The following is a 24214-nucleotide window of genomic DNA, read 5'->3' on the forward strand; positions in this document are numbered from 1 at the left end:
TTAAACTGTTGTTATCAAATTTATATAAATATTAAAATTAGATTAACATTTTAAAAATCTAAAGTTAGTTATAGCAATGCTAAAAGAAACCTACTGTTTACTGAATGAAAAATAGACGCTCAAAATACTAGGGTCTGGTACAGAAAAAACCTTTCGGTTATCCAGTCGCCCAACATTGGATACCTTTAAGGTCATAATTAGTTATTCTTAGTAAGCTTTTTGTTCGAAAAAAAGTGGGCTTCGTCAAATTAATCCTACTAGTTCTCAGCCTACTCACAAGTTTGTTTTTTATTAAAAACTTTTATGTCTTTCTAACACTACTTGAAATATTTTTTTTAGCTAAAAAAGTAAAAAAAAACATCAGTAAAAGTAGAGGACTTTTCTGTCACTTCTCTAAAAAGTGCTGCAAACAATGTATTTATATCGTCTAATTTTTAAATAACAGCTTACACAACAAACCTTAAAATTTATTTAAAGTATAATATTTTGTTCTAGCCTTTAACTTATTTGTTTCAGTTTTACATAACTTTTAAATAAATTCACTAACAGTTCTTAATATTTAGAATTGTTATGCACGAATGGTGACTTTTAAACGAAATTTCAGTTATGCACGAAGAAAATTTTGCTAAAAAAGACACTCTTGCACAAAGTCACTTTTTTGCGGCGTTAAGTTTGCTCAGAGTTATTTTTGCACGATTCAAACATCGAAACTTAAGTTATTATTGATTTTTAAACTTATGTCTTAAAAAAGTTATTAAACTTTTGTCTAAAACAATTATGTAAATGACATTATTATTAAAGTAATATGTTTTACTTATATTTAATTTTTTTTTTTAATTTTACATTTAGTTGGCGTTATACTAAATTAGTTTCATTGCAGTTCTTAAAAAGTACATAAGCAGGACATATTTAATATAATATATAAATACTATTACATAAATATTTAATTAACCAATGAATACTCGTGAAAATTCCACAACTGTGCAAAAAAAAAACTCTTCATGCAAAAGCGACGCCGTGCAAAAGTATCACTTCCTGCATTTCTGACATCTACCGAGTAAATGATACTTGATTTTTTTCGAGTACTTAAATATTTGATTGTTAAATGTACAACCATGAAATTTATTTAGTAGTAGTATAAAAAATATAAATAAGTTTTTATATTCCCTATAAAATCTTATTTATAATGGTGCACAAAATTTTTATCTTTAACTCTAATATTGCATTTATTAATCACAAAAATTCTTAATATTTAATCTATTTTCAAACAGTTTTAGTTTAAACAGGTCCTAAATAGCAACAGAAAATAAATTTGTGATGATATTATGGATTTATTAATTGATATTATTCTTTTAAATTTTCTTGTCTTGGCATACTTATTAAATGACTGTGTTTAATTGTTTGTTTATTTAGTTTATGCATCTTTTCTAAACAATACAAATATACAAGGTCTTTTAAACGTTATTTAGTAAATATCTAAATTAAGTTATTGTATATAAGAACTGATGATTACAAATATTTGTGTTAATTTTAATTTGTACTCCTTTACATATTTTTTGGTTAAGAAGTTTAGCTTCATACCTTTAACACTAAGTAATTTTTAAATAATTAAAAACACTACATTCTCAAAGAACTTCCTTAGCTTTATTTTATTTTACCAATTTTTACAAAATTTAAAATGTAATTTTTTTGTCTAACATTTTGATAAGTTACCTTTTTCTAAATTAGGAGTTGCCAACGTACGGTGCGCAAAAAGAAAATAACCGGCCCCAAAAAGTTTTTCAAATTTCAATGAAAACCGGCCCGCGAGTGTTGTGACAGGCCCGCCTAAGTCAATATTGCAAAGTTTGTATAAAACGTTGTATCAATTTTTACAGAACAAAACGTTACAACTAGACTTTAAAAATGTGTTTAATTTTTTTTTTATGTGTAGTAAAAAAAAAAACACCATTTTGTCCTAATATTTTGTTTTCTTTAAATTCAGTTCAAATATTCTTTGGTATAATTATCATAAGCAAAATGCTTTATTTTAGATCTGTTATTTTACATATCTACCTTTGTCAATCTACCATGTCAATGATATTCATAAACATACGCGATTCAAAAATGATACTTTTCCTGAATAATTAATGAGCTGTTTATATCAATATTAAGAAAATTATTTTTTTGTTGTCCCCAAACTAGTAATTGACAACTTTTTTCAGTCAAACTACTAAACTTTACATCTTAAAAAAGTTAACGATAAGTTTTGATATGCGTTCGGGACTTAAAGCTGAAAGTTCGGCGATTTTATCAGTATGGATTAGCTCTTAGATTTTGCAATCATGGTAGGTTTTCTTAGGCATATGAACAAACTGTATATCAAATTTTGGCTTTAGATTTTGAAATTATTGGATACTCAGTTGATTCCTAAGCTAGATTTGTGAACTGTTGCTGCCACACTTTTGAAGTGATTTTTGACTGAATTTGCCGTCATAACGAGTGGCAAATAGTAGCTCAGATCAATGTTCTGCGAGATGAAGACAGGTTCTGAAGATTTGACAGAATTGCTTGTTACAGGTATTTGTTGCTTTGGAGCGTATAATTGGAGATTGGTGACTTTGGAATCGTTGAATTGTGAAAGTTTTAATTTATTCAGTTTGTACTTTGTATAAGTTTTATGTTTATGTTTATTTAATCACTGTAATTTGTTTTTTACTTTTTATGTTAGTGTCTTTCTGTTTAAGTGGCTTAGGTTTTAATGCCTAGGTCCTTTGTTGGACAATAAACTTAATAATAAATAAATTAGTAGGGAATGGTACTTTAATCATGAAATGTATTCTATAGTTAGGGCATAAAGGTTAACATTAAAACTGTTTTCTTCCCATATCAGTAAGAATACCTTGACGCATTTTGCAACACTTGCAAATACAGAAAAGTGAGTGATATTAATAGGAAAATACATTAATATCATAGTTTACTTTACAATGAGTTTGGTGTGACGATGAACTTCAGTTTTACAATACCTTTTAAAAAATAAAAACTATAAGAAATAAAAAGATTTATGTTAAACTTAACAAGACAAAGTTTGTTTCGAGTAATTTTTAGTAATTAATTTTTTTTCTACCCAGGCTAATAATATTAGTATCAGGCTAATACATTAGTATCATAGTTATAGCTGAAAATAGCTTGGTGTGACGATGAACTTCAGTAAAACAATACCCTCATAGAAAACTTCAAATATGAAAAACTTACAAAATTTGTGACAAACTTCACAAGTTAAATTTGCCACGAGTAACTTTTAGTAGTTTAATTGTTGCATTTATAAAATTGTTATTATTTATACCAAGGGTTGTTATAATAATTATAGAAATCTAATTTCTTAATAAATACTAACTTAAAATGTCATGCTTTAGAAATTTTAGTGAAATGTTTATATTTTAAAAAATGATTCGCCGAATCAATAAAATTTGTGTCCAGCCGGAACCTGATAAAATTTTTATATAGGATCAGGCCAGATACGGATCTAAAAAGGGATAATCCGACCGAATCCGTATACTGGTTTAGGTAGGTTACTTATTCAAAATGCTAAATTTTTTCTTTTCCATCCCGCCGATTAATAACGTTGCACACACCTATTCTAAACAAATTAAAAATAAGGTTTTTTGATCACTTTTGTCGCACTTTGTACAGAGAAACACAAAAGTATAATAAGAGTAGTGTAATGCTTGTAGGACAATATCTGAAATTTTGATTTATAAAAATGTGAAGGACGTTTCTATTTTTTTCTGTAAAATTTTATTTATTAAGTTTAGCATGTTAATTTTAATAAAGATTGTTTAAATTTGAAAAAATTATGCCAAGTAATTGATTTGGTGATGTCTATTACTCAACTTTTTTTTATTTTAGATTTAAATTTTTAGATTTTTGTCGTTTTGTTGGATATCAATAATTTTTTTTTTGTTAAATATTTAAAAAAAATACACTTATTACTTCAAAAAAATTGTGTTGTAGTTTTAACTGTTTAAAAATATAGGTTTAATCGTTTGCTAGCAAAAGATTCTAGTGAAATAACTTCACTGTAATATAAATAAAAACAAATTGTACAGTAATCTTCTTTTCTTGTACCAACATATGTTTCTGTGTGTTTTCGGATGAACGCACTTCAACTGGGTTCTGTAAAAAAATAATACTGTAATGAAAGATTAGAAGCTAAAGTAGGTGTATACATGTTTTGATCAAAATAAAAACAATTTCTACAGATTTAATTTAAATTTGATAATTACATATATTGAACAGTTTTAAAACAATCGGATTTAACATTAAGTATTTTACCTATTATTAACTGTTAACCTCTATAAATCTGTAGAAAACATATTTTTCTCAATATACATATGTATACACTTACTTTAGCTTTTATTCTTTCATTACGGTATCATTTTTTACATAACCCAGTTGAAGTGTGTCAATCCGTTAACACACATAATCATATGTTGGTACAATAAAGGAACATTACTGTATAATTTGTTTTTATTTAAAAACAAAGTATGATTTAAATCATACACTTTAACAAGTTACACAATTTTAAAATAACTTTTTTAATAACTATATATTTTTCTATAGAACATAAGTTTATTTGCAAATATATTTACGAAAAAGCTGTATGGAAATTAAAAACATTTTACTTTAAACTCATGGAAAAACTTCAATATCTAAGCTTTAATTTTCAACATTTTGGGTTTGAAATAAATACTAAATTAAAACGAGATGTCTATAGAACCATATCAACTAATAAAAATATCTTTTTAGACTTTTCAACGCATTATTAATAATTCAAAGAGCATTTTTTTACAACTAATATATCAAAATCATTTTTTCAAAGTTCAAATTAAAAACTTATAGCTCTACTGTAGATAATTTAGTGTAAAAATTGAACTTTAAAAATAGTAATAAAGGTAGATTAACTATAGAAAATTTCTTCTTAACTTGAGTATATATAAATTACTTTTTCAAAATCTTTATTGGAAACAACCAATACGAGTTTTTTTAATTTTTTCTTCTATTTGTCTTCTAACCATGATACTAGATATAAAACTCAAATAGTTATTTCACATGTTCAGAATATTAAAATAATCTTCATTAAATCTCACTTTAATATAGTCGAGGAGCTGTGATAGCAGAAAAACCGATAAATGTAGGTTCACACGGTTCTTTACGCCATTTTTTATTTATGACGTCATGACTGATCACACCTGGCGCGTTACTGAAATAAACAAAGAATTTGCTTCCGATACTGAATGATGCGAACGTATTGTTGCGACCGCGTAGACTCAATGGTGGTTTGAGAACAGTGAACCTTTTAGAGGTGGAATCATAAACCTCGTTCATCTTAGTTCCTCCCCCAATGACGAACAGTTTATTGCGAACTGCAATTGATTGATGATCAACTCTGGTGAAGTTCATATTTGGTAGTCGTTCCCAAGTGTCGTCTATTGGGTCGTATGCCTCAACATTGTTGATCGCTCGATGGCTATCAGTATCATTTAAATTAACGGGAACAAAATCTCTGTCTTCATATTGCTTTCCACCAGACACGACTAGTTTCTCTTCAAAAACACATACGGCAGGGTCTTCTCTCGCTTCAAACATCGGAGATTTATGTTTCAAAGAGTAGTCTTTCGTATCGAACTCTATGCAATGATCTAGTTCAACTTCATCTAGTCCTCCGAGTAGATAGATTTTATCAGTAAAACCACAAACAGCATAACAAAAAAATCTATCCCAAATTTTATGCTTATCGCTTATATTAGCAACTACCCAACATCTATTCGTAAATAGGCAGTACATTTCTATTTCGTTTACGATTTCACCTATTGCATCAGTACCACAAAATATGTAGCAATATCCCCTAAGATAAACAACCTTGGAGTCAAAACGTTTTTTTACTAGCGAGGAAACTACCTCAGAGCTGTTAAAGCCGTCAAAACTTTTTATTCGCTTTATTTGTCCATCAACTGTTACGTCATCAACTGTTCCACTTTCACGACCTCCAAAACACAGAACGTCAAATACTTCATGACCACAATATCTAGTTGTTGAATACTTGTTTGATTTGTTCTTACAAAAGTTTGTGTCAGTTAAAATTTCTTTAGCAGCCGAACGGAAGTATTTGCTCTTTTTAAACGATGATCTATTTACCCTTAGAATCTTCTTTAGGGTATTTCTACCTAAAAGTGGAAGACGGATTGTTTGGAGTAACCTTTTTGTAAACTTAACTCTATATTTTGGTTTGTGCTCTATCCATTCCTTTACTAAATAGTAAACCTCAATTTCAGAAGTAATTAATAAACTCGATCTTAAAAGTATATTTTCAAGTGTATCTATATCCAATTCCAAAAATTCAATATTCTTATAAATAGCCATCAAGCAGCTGTCTATATATTTAAAAGCATATTGATCTGAAGAACATAAGAACAATTTTGAGAGTTTAAGATGTATATAAACATTTTTATAGTTTATTTTCTTTTTCAGACACTGTAAAACTCTATCATCTTCATTAGCATTCAAAACAAGTTTGTTTAGCAGCATAGTTTTAGTGATGCGATACTCTTTTAATGTAAGTTCATCTGTAAAAAGTAAACTATAAAATAATTAAAAATAATTTTTAGATTATAGAAATAAAAACAGCAACATCATAATTAGCAATTTAAAAATTAAATGCTTTAAATTGCACAAAACATATTAAAATCAAATGACTGTCAAAGAAACACATAATAAATGTATTCAACGTGTTAAGTTTTTAAGAGAACTTATTATATATACCATTTTATACTTCTTACAATAAAATACATTAAAGTAAAGTTTAGTTTGGATATATATTCAATTTTTGTAACAATAAAAGTTAAAATATTTTTTTTTTAAAGAATGATATAATGATTATTTTCCGTACCTGTAAAAAATTTTTCCTTGCTTGCTGCAGAATTTTTAGTGGCAATCTGTTCAAGTTTTTTCTTTTGTGCTTTTGCCAAACATTTTTCAACAAAGCCACACATTTTATTTTGATGACTATTACCAGCTTGTAGTTGGCTTTCCAATTTCCTTTTCTTAACATTAGATATTTTCTTGTTTCTTTCCTTCAGCCAATAAGGACTTCGTTTTGACGCTTTTCCACTCATTACTTCAAATGTTTAAAAAACTATAAAATTAAATGGTTATAAATTCTTTATGAAAAATAAAATAGTACTAAGGTAAATAAAGAATAGAATTTTGCTTGTATACAACAAAACATTGGCAAAAATCTAATACTACTTAAATTTAAAAAATGTGTTTAAACTATCTATTGAAAAAAATAAATTAGCTAAACTAACTCATATCTATGTATATGCAAGGAGTACTCCCAAAGCACAAAAGGTCTCGACGAAACTAATTTTGGAGAATAAGTTAATCTTAATTTTTTTTATTAGACAAAGGCAACGACGTTTCACCCCTAAGGGATCTTCAGGCCTTCAAACCAAAAATAAAGAAAAATACGATGGATGTCTAAATAAAATAGTGCAAAACAGTATAATCAAACAAAAATAAAAAATAATTATGTCTATATAACATTATTACTGAATAATTAAAAAAACAAAAATAAAAATTAAGAATATAAGTTTTAAATATTAGTCTTTATACTCACAATTATTGATATTTTTTATACAGATTTAGATGTAGCTTATAACAATATAGCACTTTCTACGAAATAAAATGGAATATTATGCATATGATTAGAGAAAAAGAATGTAGGTTAGATCTGTAAAACTTGCAACCTTGAAAAAAATTGAAATAGCACTTGCTAACAAAAGACTAAATTTAATTAAAAGACATGAACTCTTTTACATCTATCCGTACTTTAGGAAATTCTACTTTAAAACTTAGAGTATTCATAATTTTTATATTTGTTTTTGCTTGTAGTCTTATTTGTTAAATGCCATTTTGTTTTGTGTTGTTATAAGCTACATCTAAATCTGTATAAAACATATCAACTGTTGTAAGAATAAAGAGTAATATTTAATAATGTTATTCTCAATTTTTATTTTTGTGAATTTAATTATTTAGTAAAAATGTTATATTACAATGATGATTTTTAATTTTAACTTGATAATACTGTTTTGCACTATTTTCTTTAGTTATCATCATTTTTCTTTAATTTTTATTTTGTAGGCCTGAAGATCCATTAGGGGTGTTACGTCGTTGCCTTCGTCTCATGTATATTTTTTTTAACCCATACTTACAACAAAAAAGTAAAAGTTAGTTTTATGCCCAAATAACAAAAAAATCATCGGTCAACTAGTTAAATTATTTAAACTTTGTTTTTTTGAGTGAAAAAAAGAGAACATTTTAAACAATTATGAAAAGTTAAAAATTCATTTTTATGTTATAATTATGGGTGAAGAGTACACCACTTTTTTATGATCATATTGTAATATTCATTTAAGTCGATATAATTTGGATGCGTTTTTGCTTTATTAAAAAGATTTTCCAAAAAAAAAATTAGAAAAACAAAATTTGCTGCCCAAAACACTAATTTAAACCCCAAAAACCACATACTTTTCGATTTTTTGACTTGAACAGTCATAAAACCAATTATACGTGTCCTAAACTTATATTATATGTCTTAATAGAGCTTATACTAATTGACATATATTTAAAGACATATTAACTGCTTTTGATGTATTATGACGTAATAGTCACCCTAAATGTGCATAATTTGTCTGCAAAATGTAGGGGTAGGGATCACAGCACATTTGTTCGGTCATATTATAAAGTTTAAATAAGTACATAGGATTCGGATGTGTTTTAGGTTAGTTAAAAAGAATCTAAATAAAAATGACAATTTAACAAAAAAAAAAGTTGCTGTTCAAAAAACTGATTTAAACCCCAAAATATTCATACTTAAAGCTAAAAATATTAAAGCCACAGGGGGGTAACTTATGTTTTTTACAAGTTGTTCATATTTTATAGAATCTTTTCTAAGCCTGAAGATGCGTTTTATGGTTTGAGAAAAATTCGATTTTTTTTTGAGATATAACCATTAAAAGTTAAGCCACATAATAGGTTCCATATGGGAAGGGAAAACTAAAACAGCAAAAAAACTATTTTGTTTAAAATTTATCTTCTCCTCAATTTTTTTAACCAATCTTCTTTAAACTTTTACAGTCTAGTCTTTATACAACAACAAAAACAAGTTATTTGTGAATTTAAATAATTTTAATTAAATTTTTTTTTCTTAAAAAAACAGACTTATATTTTTAGTTTTTTGTCATTATTTTTTTTATTTTTTCAAATTGTCAAAGTTCATAAGTAGCATTTCTTCTTATAATGTAAGGAAAAATTTCTTTGAAATTTGAAGAAGATTGCTTGAAAAATGAAGGAGTATGTATATATTTGGCTATTTTAAAAATTTCCAAGAAAATTGACCACGAAAAATTTGTGGTCCGTATAATTGTATTAGAAATTTTTTACAAAAATAAGACTCTCAAAAGTTTAATGATATTTTTAGATTCTATAAAAACTAGCTTATAGTTTGTAATTTAAGCTTTCATATAAAAGCCAAAGATAATTTTTGTAAAAAAAGTGTTTAACCCCCATGGCCTTAATTCAGATAAACATTTAGTTTTTAATGAAATAAAATTTCTTAAATTCTAAGAATAAAATTGCACTAATTTTAATAAATCTACATGCACTTTCTATGAGATATATGTGTATACTTTTACTCTTAGATAAGTGTTCTCAATAATCATAATTTATAATAACGGAAAGTGATTTAAAAAGTATTTTATATATATATACCAACATGCAATTAAAACATCAGTAAAATATTTATTCCTAGGTGATTTGACACATTTTGTATCCTTAATCAAAACTTAAATTAGAACAGCAGAAGATTTTTTTTAGAAACAAAAAAGTAAAATTTTACAGACAAAATTTGCATTTTTAGTGTAATAATGACGTCATAATACAACAAAAGCAGTTGGAATGTCTTTAATTTATGCTTATATTTATAGGCTTTCTTTTAAGATATAAACTATAAGTCTAAGACATGCATTAGTAATTTTATTTAAGTTGAATAATCAAAAAAATATATGATTTTTTTTGGTTTAAATTAATTTTTTCGGTAGCAATTTTTTTTTGTTAAATTATATTTCTTTTTTTAAATTTTTATTAACTCATCAAAAATACATCCGAATCATATGTACTTATTTGAATTTTAGGATATGACCAAACAAATGTGCTGTAAACCCTGCCTCTACATTTTATAGACAGATTTTGCAAATAAGAGCTTTTATTAAGACATATATTATATGTCTAGGACATGTTAAAAGATTTTATTACTGTTTAAGTCAAAAAATCAAAAAGTACTAAATTTTTGTGGTCAAATTACTTTTTTTGGAGACCATTTTTTTTTAAATCTTTTTTGTAGAATCTTTTAAATAAAGCAAAAACACACCTAAATAATATGGACTTATAAATCCAGCAAACATCACCCAAGTACTCCCTACCCCTATTACTTTGCAAATAGAGATGTGCAAATTAAATGTTTTATTCATAACCAGGTTTCAGTGACAAATAAATTCTGACCTCTTTAAGTAAAATTTAATTGTAAACTGCTTTATTTTGCTATATTTTATGTGCTATATTTTATTTTAATTTACTTGGAGAGGTCACAATTTTTCTCACCGAAACCTAGTTGTAAGTAAAATATTTACTTTACACATCTCTATTTTAAAAAGCTCTTTACATTTTACTAAATTGAGCAATCTTTTTTATAAAAGACAAATAACTATACATTGTTCTGTGAAAAAAATAACTTTTTTTGATCTATAATTTGTTATAGTATCGACCCTTACAGAGCTATGCAATGATTTAAGAATCTAAGTTAGTAATATATTATAAAAATAAGGAAATATATTTAGTTTTATTATGAACTAGATTTTTCTGCTTATAAAAAACTTATACAATGGTGTTATATCAATAAAAAAACTCAAATTATTAAAAGAAAAAAATGTAAAACCATAGAAAATTAGAAAACAAAATTTAAAAAAAAAAGCCTCTAAGGACTTTTTTAGTTAAGTAGAATTTTTTTTTTACAAAATAGTGTGTCAAAATTAAAAATCATAATTATAGATTAGGAAGATTTGCATAATTTCAATTCTACCTTGAGCTTCAATAAGTTGTATTGTTAAAAACATAACAAAATATAAATCTAGTAAAATATTTGTCAAGTAAAACTACAAAATTTTAGTCTCAAAACTAAAAAGTACATAAGCCAATAGTTGAATACAGGAAACAATTGTATACTTAAATATTTTTAATCAATAGGAAATACATATGAAAAAAAAGACAGAATAAAAATATTTGAATACCTCTTTTATTATTAGACAATACTTTATCAAAAGCTTTTTTAGCACTAAAACAATTTGAAACAAATACGCGTTTATGAAAAGTTTAATATAGGATAATTTATTCATGGTTGCCACTGATCAAACTGAGAAAAATTTCCTGACTTTTTACTAAAATTTTCCAGAATTTTCTAAATCAAATTCTTAAATTAAACTTATTTTAAAATTAATAATATAACACTTAAAACTATATAAAACTTTCAATCTAATGTTAATGCAGAATAAATGAATTTTTTTTGCTGATTTCTATCATCAAGCTTCCAGTACATCACTTGAACCATATGTGTATGATTGATGTTTGTAATAAACAGCTCTATCTGCAAAATACTTGTATTATTACCTTAAAACACAGCTTGTCTGACAAATTTGTGAAAAAAGGCACAATTTTTTAGCATTTCCTAGCATAAATGTAACTAGACAAACAAAAGACATATAAGGAACTTTTACAACTAAAACCTTGAATTAATAACGAACTTTCACAACTAAAATCTTAAAACAATAACAAATTTTTACAGTTAAAACACTAAAACAATAAAAAAACTTAATCAAATACTGTTTTTTAAACTTATGTACTAAAATTCATTTTTTCCGTTTTTTATTAGCACTTCAACCTCTTCATCTAATGAAGATATGGTTTAGTTCATCTGAACTGCATTCTGCTTCATTTTCTTGGTAGTTAAATTATTTGCCTCATTTAATTTAAATCGCTCTCATCTGCTGCCCCCACACTTGTTGAAGAGAATCTTTTTTTTAATCCAGCCCCAACTTGTGGGCTTCATTTCTTTTGGCACTCATTTATTTTTACTTTCATTTATAAAATTTTTTCTCTTATCATTTAGTATAGAATTTGTAACAAATAAATATACTCTTATTTACTTTAAAAACATAAGTTACTTTACAGAAAAAAATAAACAAACTTAATCTTGGCATAAACCTCTCTTATAACTTATTTTATAAATTTAAAGAACTTGAAAAAATTATAAAACGGTAAAGTATACACATTAACTTGTTACATAAAATACTATACTAACTGCTTAGTTATAAAGAACTCAATTATTTATTTAAACAAAAAACAATGTGATCTAAAATTATGCTAGATAAACTTTTTGTATATATCATAGTTTCACTATGGAAGTGTCCTTGCTACAGATCATCAATTCAAAAAAGCTTACAAAATCTGTTTGTTCAAGTAGGGTACTTGTTCAATATGTTAATATAAAATTTTTGCAGTTTTATAAAGGATATTTAACTAATTTATACCAGATGAAGGCATTGGAAATAAAATTAAATATTTTTGCAAATTTCTAGGAAAATTTTGAACTTTTTTCCGACTTTAAAGGACTTTTGATTAATTTTTACCATTTGAAGGCTTCGGAAAACAAGGAATTTTTTAAATTAAAACTGACAAAATCTGACTTTTTTTTAAAACTTTATCAAATTTCCTGACTTATCCTGTTTTTTTTTCAAAACCCCCATTTTTTCCTGACTTTTGTCATTTTTTTAAATTTTTTATTACTTTTCCTGATTTCCTGACTTTTCCTGACCGAGTGGCAACCCTGTTTTTAAATGAAGTAGAGTTTTTTCTATTGAATTGAGTGTAAAAATACCCTGTAAAGCTCACTAGTTATTTTTTAATTTTAATTATACAAATTACTTAAATCTTATTATTATTAAAAAATTTTAAAGACTTCCAAGTGTATCTTAAACATATGGATCTTACTAAAATAATTCTTTTTGGCTTTACAAAAACTTAACATTAAAAACTGTAAAGTATTTATAAACCACAACTTTTGACATAACCCTTACAAAATCAACTATTTTTTAAACAAATAGTAGTTTAATCAATAGATAGGAAAATATTGACTTTCATATATCATTTTATTTCAAACAAGATAAATAACATATGACACCATTAGTAGTAAAAATCAGGGTTGCCAAATAATTTTTGGAAATTTTGTCCAGGTTTTTAAAAGTACACATTTATGGGTCTATCTTTAGTTTTAAGTTAAGTTTAAAGTAAGAAACTGTGTTAAAAGGAATAAAAACTTTGAAAAGATACTCTATAATTACCTTAAATGTGTTTTATATCAAAAAAAAATTTGTTGATGACAAAACTGTTTTATCTATATATTCAGATTTTAAGAGTAAAATCGAAATTTTACAACTTAAATGTCAAAATTGTTAAAAATTCCACATTTTTCAAGTTTTTTTGTGATATCTGTTCAAAATTCCAGGTTTTTTAAAGTTTATTTTAAAAATTTCTTAAGCTCAAGATCTTTTAGCCTGAATTGTCAAAATCAAGGATTTTCAAGGTTTCTCCAAGTTTTCTAGGTTTCAAGGTATTTTGGCATACCTAAATAATTGGAAAATTATACAAAATCTAATGTAGAAAAAACAAAATAAATATTTACAATTAAACTGTGTAAAGTAATAGTGAAATCTTTGCAAATATTTAATATTTTTAAACATATTTAAGAGCATCGAAAAGATATATATATAACATCAATTTAGCATCAATATAAAAACAATATCTGTGAAATAGGTTTTAGTTTATTAAGGTCTGCTATTTTTCTTAGTTAAACATATTCCTTTTTTTCTACAAACTTTTTTTCCTAATATTTTTCTATGCTGTTTCGATCAGTAAAACATTTTTGTTATGGCTAGTCTAAATAAGAGAAATTGTTTTTATGCTTAAATTTGGGACTATAATATTTTGAATTTATCAAATTTTACTTGAGTATATTAATACCATTGTCCTTTTTACTTAACTGTTGCTTAGTTGAGCTTAATTGTACAAAATAAACATTTATTTCATAAAAAAAAGTAATTTAACTAAAAATTCTTAAAATACACAAGCAGTTATTACATTAAATTCTATAACAAAATAAATGAGATACAAACTTTAACTCTAACTTTTTAACAACTTTTAAAGTTAAATCACTGATGTAATAACTTAAACTGCAGTGTTTAGTGCGAACTTACTACAAAAAAGCAAATAACTTTATCATTTATTTTTTGAAACAGTTTTTTTTTGACTTCTGCTGATATATTGCTTGTGGTTAAGCTGTTTGATGGGGTAGCTGTATAAATTGCATGAGCGTAAAAAACTGCACGAGGGGACAAAATTGAACGTTTGCAAAAAACTGCACGAAGGGATAAATTGCATGAAGATTGAGTTGCACAAAGGTATTTTAGCACGAAGACACTTTTGCGCGAGCAGACAATTTTGCACGGAAATAATTTTACACGTGTTAATTTTCTTGTTTTTAATAATTTTGTTATTATTTTTATTTTTTTGTCGGTAGCTTTTTTTATTAGTTTTTTCTTATTATAATTTTTAATAGTTATTTTTTTATATTACAATTACAGTTACCCTCGGTCAGTAATTTTATTTTATACTTCTTTTATTTAATTTTTTTTCAGTTATTTATTTTTTATGTATTTTTTTACTTTTGTGCAAAATTGTAACTCCTGCAAAATTGACCCTTAATGAAAAATCGTCTTTGTGCAATTAATAACCGTTGTCTGCTCGAAGGGCCTGGTAGCACCGGCGGAAAAGGTACTGCCTCAGAGTCACTTCTAATAGCACTTTGACTCTATGTGTAGTCATGCATCACTAACTCATAAGGAATAATAAATACCAATTTCAACAATAAATAAAAATACGAATATCAAATTGAAAACCAATATGAATATCAATCTGAATATCACTAACAATTACTACACCAATTATTTTAAATAAAACTTCATATTAATTAATAACTACAGAATGTTTAACATTAAAAATCACTAAAATAGTATTATAAATCACTAATAAACTATTAACAACTATATAAATATTAAATGACTCAACTTTAATTAATACAGAAAACTTAAACATTAAATATCACTAAATTAGTACTAAAAGACACTAATAGGTTATATACCACTATTAAACTACTTTATTTATTATCAAAAAAATTAACTATGAGGTTGTAAAGAATAAAATAATAAGATATAGGGATAAAACAGATAAGAACTAACAGTTGCTTGTTTTAGTAAATATCCTTTCTTGCAGATAAAGATAATTTTAGCTATGCAAAATACAATTCTCAAAAACTCTAACTCAAAAACTCAAACTTAAGACTTTTTTTGGTGCTCATAAAATTTTATGACTCTTTTGTCCTTTTAGGAAAAATAGCCTAACATTACACGATTGTGAAATTAGCTTGGTAACGTTTTCAAGATTTTAAAAAAAATGTCCAAACTTTAGATCAAATTGATTTCCTTATCACAAAAGCTAAATAAAAACGCTTTTATTTTTATAAAGAACGTTTTTTTGTCTTTAATTAAAAAAATCCATGGATTTGGGTTTGACTTTTAAGGTGAGGCCCATAGAAAAAAATTATTTTTGTTCTCAATTTTTACTAAGCTCAAGTTAAAAAAAAAAAAAATTATATTTATATTTATTTGTAAATAAAGGTAGTACAGATTTTTTATTTCAAATGTTAATATTTTTTACTATTTGACCTGATTCCAAAATTTCTTATTCCGGAATAAGGCCAAAAAGTACGAAATATGAGTTTTTTATCATTTTTTACTTAGCTCGAATTTGAAAAAATATAAAGTTTTTTTTTTAATTTAAATTTTTATATATGAATAAATGCATACAATTTTTTTTCTACTGTTAGTATTTCGTTTTATTTGGCCTTATTCCGAAATAAGGAATTCTGGAATAAGACCAACTAGTACATAATATTAACACTTAGAAAAAAATTCTGTATTGCATATATTTACAAAAAATATAAATATTAAAAATGTATATATAATTTTTTTAATTTTTTAATTTAATTTGAGCTTAGTAAAATTGACAACAAAATTTTTTTTTAATGGGCACCACACTAAAATTCAAACCCCAATCCAAAGGATTTTTTTTTAAATAAAGACAAAGAACCGTTCTCTAGAATAAAAAAAAAGAGTTTTTTTTTAGCTATTAAGATAAGGAAATTAACTGGGTTTAAAGTTAGGTAATTTTTAAAAAAATCTTGAAAAACGTTACCAAGTTAATTCACATTCGTTCCTGTTTACACATTCCCGCCTGATGAGTTTTACAATTTGAAAATAAGACAACAAGAAGAGTAATTGGTTACTTAGTAGTTCCATTAAAAAAATTTGTATCATTCAATTTGACAACATAGATTTAAAAAAACACCAACTAATGATTCACATATTGTGGTTGGTTGAACACTATTGTTTTTCAAGAGAATGTTTAACGTTTAAGTTTAGCTAACTTTTATCTAATATTAAAGTTGATTATCGTAAATAGTTAAATAGCGATGAAAATCAATACAAGTCAGATAGTTTAAATATAAATATCAGTTTTAAACGGGCATACTTTCAAGTGTTTTTTATTGTATTCTTACACTATAATTTTCACTAATATTTTTATTTATACAAATTTTTTTTGTTGTTTTTTAGTTTAAAATATATAATTGAACGCTATTTTATTCCAGAATTACTTGTAAAAATAAACCTTATCTATACAACAAAATAATTATACTTAAATGAAATATTAAGATAAAAAATGTTGTAAAATACAATTTATAATAATAACTAAAATAACTTAAACAAGAAACTTTATTTTTTTTTGTAAATTTAACGTAAAATAAAATTAGCTAATTTTAAATAAATTTTAATAAAGTCATAAATTAAGATATTAACATTTAAAAATAAATCTATTTACACAATGAAATATTTTTAACACAAACTAACTTACTAATTGTTTCTATTTTAAATATAAACTATTAAAAAGCAGCAATTACTTACTAATAGTGAAATAATAATTTGTAAACAGAAAATAATTTAGACTTAAAGACATAAAAATAATTAAAAATGGTAAGCGAGTATGTTTTTTCTGTTAGAACAACAAGTAAACTGTTGAAACGTAACAAAACAAAATATTGATAAAAGGTTGGAATTTGATCAGTTTTAACCGAAAAATGATATTTAAATAATTTATACTTATAATAAAAATACTAATAATGTAATTTGTTTTAAATCAAACAATTCAAGGTTCTCGACAAAAATATTTTAAAGGAGACTTTTTCTATTATCGATTTTTACAGTTTATTATTAACAAAACAATGATTCACTACTATATTAGAATACAGGAGATCATCAGTTGTAATAAACAAATCTGAAAAAAGTTTTTTAACAAAATAAATGGAAGTTATATAAAAGTATTAAATAAAACAAAATGAAAAACAAAGTGTTGAACTTATGATTTAACAAAAAAAAATAAAACTTAATGGTGCTAAACTTAAATGAAAATATAATGCTTATGATAAATGTTTAAGAATCTAATTGGTAACATATATTAGAAGCAAATAAAAAAAAATAGTAATAAAATAGGACTAACGTTGAAATTAATTGCAAAAAAACAAAAATGTAATAATTTAATTTTTGCAATTGATAAGGTTTTACATTGACTGTTGAAAATTAAAGCTCAAAATTTTTAACTTTGATATATGATGTAACTATATTGTTGTTTAAATTAGTGTACAAGTTGAAGAAATATGTTTTTGTCACAAACTTAGAAAATTTTGTTAATTTGTCTTATTTGATAAGGTTTTTGTAATCAAACGTTTTAATTTGGGATCGTATTTTAATGTAAAAGAAATTGGTAGAGGCTGTAAAAACTTCTTACAATTACAAATAGTTTAACTTACTAATTAACGGATGCTTGTTTAAGTTTTAAAGCAGAGTTTCTAAAGAGGTTGACAAACAGTTCGTTCCTCTTATTTAAGTTGACTTATTTGTTTGCATTGGCTTTCTCTATTTTTTTCTAAAATCAAGTGTTGCAGATACTGTATACGCTTTTAATTTCCCCGATTTAGGGGAGAATGCTTAATTTTATGTTGTAAATGATTTTGTTATGTTTCAAATGCCAAATGTATTTTTTTAGTTCTGTTTCGTTGTCTTTATATTTTTTGAACACGTTATTGTGACTGTACCATCTACTTTAAAAGTGTTTCCGGTTGAACCTATATATTATTTTCTTTTCTTTGCAGATGTTATCGTACTTTGTAAATTTTTTTCTAAAAAATTGTTATCCAGGGGTCATAAATTCTTTGGTCGGCAGTTACAGGATGGGGTACTAGTAGTGATGTATTGTTCTTTGGTTTTGTTGGTTTTTTTCAAATAAAATATAAATAAGGCCGCATCAGTAAGATCTTCCTAGAAAAAGCGGTCATAAATATAAGATTAAAAAAACCTTTAATACAATGAAAAAACTCTTACGGTGTAACTACATGGTTTTAAAACAATGTACAGAAAAATTATAAATGCTTTATAACATTTGACGTTGTTAACTTCTACCCGAGTATTAAACATCATCTCCTAATAAAAGCCATAAACTTTGCAAAAAGTTTACAGATATAGTAGATAGGGACATTAAGTTAAATGAACATACATATAAACCTATTTTAACCTATGACAATAAAATTAGGATCAAATATGATGAAAATGCGTTATTCAATGTACCGATGGGCTCTGAGGCCTTGTGAGACTATACGTCCTAGACCACCTTAAATCTACTTATAACGCCAACAAGATCTGCTTATACAGAGATGACGGCCTCGCAATTATAGAACGGAAAAGCAATCAATCACAAAAAATATTAAAAAGAAAATAATTAAACTATTTAACAGTATTGGATTCAAAATAACTATCGACGTTTGCACAACCGTGTGTTATTTCTTAGCTACAACTTAAAATCTGACTAATAATATATACAAACTATGCAGTAAAGAGAATTCAGAAGTAAGATATATTGATAGCAAATCAAAGCATCCAAAATTATAAAAATAAACCACCCAGCGATGATTGAGAGAAGAATTGATAGACTTTCCAAAAATGAAACAATATTTTTCAGCCAAGAACCAAAACGCTTTAGACGATGCGAAATTCAAACATAAGGTAATATATACAGAAAATATAAAGACATAAACTAAAAAGAAAACAAACCAAACAAGGAAAACAATTTACTTTGACACTCCTTTTTGCCACTCCGTAAAAGCTAATATTGGCAGAGAGTTTTTCGAAATTACTAATAAAAAATGCAAATATAACGAATTACTAATAAAATGTTAAACAAAAGTAGCTGTAAAATGTTTAATAGTTGTATGAGCAATATTATGCTAATAATACAAAAACATAACAAGAATACTTTAAATAAAAATAACAAAACTAAAGAACAAAACATCACCACTAATACTCTATCGTGTAACTGCTGATCAAAGAATTTATGCACTCTGAATAGAACTTGTTAAAAAAATATTTTACATACAACGATAACATCTGCAAATGAAATAAAATATTACATAGGTTCAACCGGAAACACTTTTGAATTAATTGTACAGTTACACTAACAGCTTCAAGAATTACAAAGACAACAGGACAGAACTAGCAAAATACTTTTGGCATTTGAAACATAAAAAATAGTTTACGACATAAAATGGAGCACCCTCCAATTATCAGGGAAATTAAAAGCATATACAGCATCTGCAAAACTTGTACTTTAAAAAAAATATAGATAGCCAATACTACGAAAAAATCAACTTAAATAAATGGTACGAGCTGTTTGCAAAATGTCCACATTTTCAAAAGCTCTGCTTTTAAATTTAAACTAGCACCCGTTAATTAGTAAGTTAAATTATTTGTAATCGTAAGAAGTTTTCACCGCATCTAAGAATTTTTTTACATTAAAACTTATGATTACATAAACCTTATCCAATGAGACAATTTAACAAAATTTTCTAAGTTTGTAATATAAACATATTACTTCAACTTAAACACTGATATAAACCACAATATAATTAGGTCATAAATCGAATTAAAATTTTTGAGCTTTAATTTTCAACAGTCAATGTAAAACAATATCAATTGCAAGTCTTGTGTTTATTGTTATATTTCTATTTCTTTGCAACTAATTTCAATGTCAGTCCTGTTCTAGTTAACTTTTACTATTTTAACTTAATAATGTTTTTTCTAGTCTATATTACCAATAAAATTCATAAAAATATAATATAAGTATTAATTTTTCATTTAAGTTAAACACCATTAAGTTTTTCTTTTTTTTTGTTGTTAAACCATAAGTTTAACAATTTGTTTTTCATTTCGTTTTATTTAATATTTTTATAAAACTTTAACTATTTTGTAAAAAAAAAAGTATTTCAGGTTCGTTTATTACAACTAATGATCTCCTCTATGCGAATATAGGAGTGAATATTGTTTAGTTAATACGACCTGGTGCATGAAAAAACCTTTCGGTTTTCAAGTCGCACACCACGGATACCTTTTAATGACTTACCAGGACTTTTACCAGTACTCTTACCAGGACTCTTACCAGGAGTATCGTTTTAGTATAAAAATTAGACAGACAGTTTTTATGGTAAATTAACAGTTTGAATTAAGAAAATATATATACTTTTTAATAATAATTAACATAAAAACGCTTATAAAACCTCTTATGTACAGGTTTTCTGGACAAAAATTACATAAAATAATAATAAATGTAGATTAGGCGGGTATAGTGTATAAACTTACAATAAATAAACTTTTTAACAGAAACAATAACACAATTTAAGCGTCTTTAAGGTATTCACAGAAAAGTTTTATCAAAAAAAAAATTAATTAGTGTTTTTAATAAAGAAATTATTACCTTTGTTGGTACCCATTTGTTCGTCTTTGCCCTTTTTATTAGACCTTGTTAGGATGTCTTAGAACGGGTGACGTTGTTGAGCATTTAGTTAGTTTTACTTACATACTTTCTGGTTAGTTAATATAAGCTTTGGGTGTGAAAAAGTAAAATAAAGCTTTTAAAACTAAAATAAGTGAGAGTGAAACACAATTACACAATACAAGTTAATACTATCAGTTCACGATAAAAATTCTTTTGAATCCTGCTTTACAACGTGTTGATCGTTAAATTCTTCGTCGCAGCGTTTAAGTGGATTTTACGACTTGATTGATAGAAACAATTTTCCGACTTTGCGCACAAGTGGAATAGAGTCAAATTCCGGAATGCCGTATAAACCAAAAATTATTAAAAAGGTAACGCTGTTTTTAAACAACCGCTTATATATGCATTAAAAAACACATTAGTTCTCTCAAATAGATAATATTGTTGTGGGAAAGCTTGTCAAAATGCTTTAATTTTACAAAATATTTCCACGCCCTAAGATTAAAAAACATTAATTCCTTATGATTCCAGTTTTAAATAGATTATTTTTAAGAGTTCTTATATTATCGATATAAAATAATTCTTAAAGGATCCATATAAAACATACATAAATATTGCAATGAACAGAGTTTTTAAATATCTTGTAGTTTTAAATTAAACTTTTAAGCTAATTTTTCGGCATAAAACCCAAACTATTTTTTCGTATGTCAATTGCGAACAGTTGTTTAAGATATTATTTTCTATGAGCAATTAGTAAAAAAAATTTGAAAACGAATAAATTTTTACGTTTGAACAGACACTAAAACAAACAAAAATTTCTATCTACAATCCTTTTATTACACCAAGACAAAAATATAAAAATATAGTTAAGACAGATATAACAGAGAAATCATTTCAAGTTAAAAATTCTTTTATGACAACATATACTACAATTTAGATAGTTCAATAATATGTTCAGCAGTGAAACAAAGTAACAGTTTGTATAGGTAATATAAATTTATTTGGTAATAAACAATTTAAAATGGTTTGGTAACCATTTATAGTAAGATGTTTTAGTGTTGCAATTCTTACATAACAAGTGCTACGGTTTATATTGTTATATATTCAAAAAGTAAATTATTTATCTATTTAATTTATTTAACTAATAATCTTTATTGTTAAAGTGTTCTTTATACTTTGTGTTTTGGTTTTTTTTTTAATATTAATAAACTGATATATACTGAGTTGTTCGGTCATAAATTTCTTGAACTTACATTTAAGAAAACAATTGCAGTGCAGAAATTTGTAAAAAATTTCTAAATTTAAGAAATTGATAACAGCAAAATCTGAGAATTCAAACAAACACCGATTGCTAAGCGGTTAAGGCTTTAGACCTAGAATCATCTTTGAAATACTTTGGAAACTAACTGGAAGAAAAAAGAAGGTTACGTACAGCTTTTATTATTACTCTAATTTTTAAATATATTTTAAAACTTAATTGAAATTTAAATTTTGTCATATATTCAATTTTTATATTAAAATTGAATTTGTTTTGTTTTCAAGAGATGATTTTGATTAAAAACTTTTTTTTACTTAATTGTTCAAATGCTCTTTTCCATGACTGTTACATATTTTTTTAGATTTATTTAAGCACTTGCGAGGTCTTTGACCGAAACTTAGTTTATAAAATAAAGGCTAGAAAGAATAAATTCATTATTTTACTTTAACTAAGTTATCTTCATTCAAAGCTGCTTATGAATAGTGATGTACCGGACTCACTATCCGCGTCCGGGTCCGGCCGGATATTGCCATTTTTGTCTGATATCCGGATCCGGCCGGATTTTAATTTGAAAAAAATGTCCGGATCCGGTTCCGGCCGGATTCTAATTTGAAAAAAAAGTCCGGGTCCGGTTCCGGCCGGATTCTAATTTAAAAAAAAAGTCCGGGTCCGGCCGGATCTCTGTTAATATCCGGCCGGGCCCGGATCTAGTTAGTGAAAAAGAGCATACTGAAAAGTATTTTTTCGAAAACAAACCCTGTGTAAATTAGTAAGAGTCATTTTCGTCAGTTAAAATTAAACACCTACCGTGATTGGCTCATTTTTTACACGTGACTAATTTACATTTGTTTACATTTAAACTATGAAATAAACATTTCATGAAATGCAACTCTTTACATATGTTGTAAAATTGAAAACTTTGGAATGAATACTTGCATTATTTATTGTTTAAAGTTGAGCTCAGAAAATATTTAGAGTTAATACGGTTGAATGTATGAGCCAATGAGAATCATATGACGAAGTTTTTCAAACTAAATACTGATGTAACAAAACATCAGAACATGACAGGAAGTTTATATGTAAGCAGTTAGTTAGTTTGGTGTGTAGCTTGAAGCAACAAAACATCTTGAACGTTATTGTGAATGCTTATTGTAAGTAGTGTTTTGTTTAAAAAGTGAATTTTTCAACAGGTGTTTAATTGTTTAAATATTTTAGCCAGGTTTATAGTTTAATAGTTTAATAAAAATTTCACAGTTTCTTGTTTACTAAAAGTTTTATTTAATTTTTAGTTTTTTGTTTTAAGTCTTTTGATATAGATTCAAATAGCTTTCAGTTTTTAAAGTGTTACCAAGGTAATTAATAATTTTGTATATGCTAGTATTTCTTATTGTGTTTTATATAAAAGATTCATCACTCAAAACTGTCGTGTCTGATTATAGAAAGTAGTCTCAGTTAGAATTTAGTATTTGTTAGATATTAATTAAATAAGGTAGGATTTAATTATGATGGGTAGTACTAATAAGTTAAGTCTACCAAAATCAGTCCACAACTTTACTACCAAATTGTCAACCTTTGCTAGCTGTTCTACTGATTATTAGATTAAAGTAATTTTTTCAGTTTTTAAAAACCTCATTCTGACTCAGGCTTGTTTATACTCACTCTAGCTAGTTTTATTGACTTAAACAGTGGCAACTCTGCTAGTTTAAAAATTTTTGGGAATTTTAGAAAATCTTGGACTGCCTCAGGCTAGTTTAGTTTTTTATAAAAACTCATGCTAGTTTTCTTTTAGATTTTGAATGAGTTTGAGCTGATCAA

Source organism: Thalia democratica, chromosome 3, assembly GCF_965202585.1.
Source record: "Thalia democratica chromosome 3, ktThaDemo2.hap1.1, whole genome shotgun sequence".
In the NCBI taxonomy this organism is placed as follows: domain Eukaryota; kingdom Metazoa; phylum Chordata; class Thaliacea; order Salpida; family Salpidae; genus Thalia; species Thalia democratica.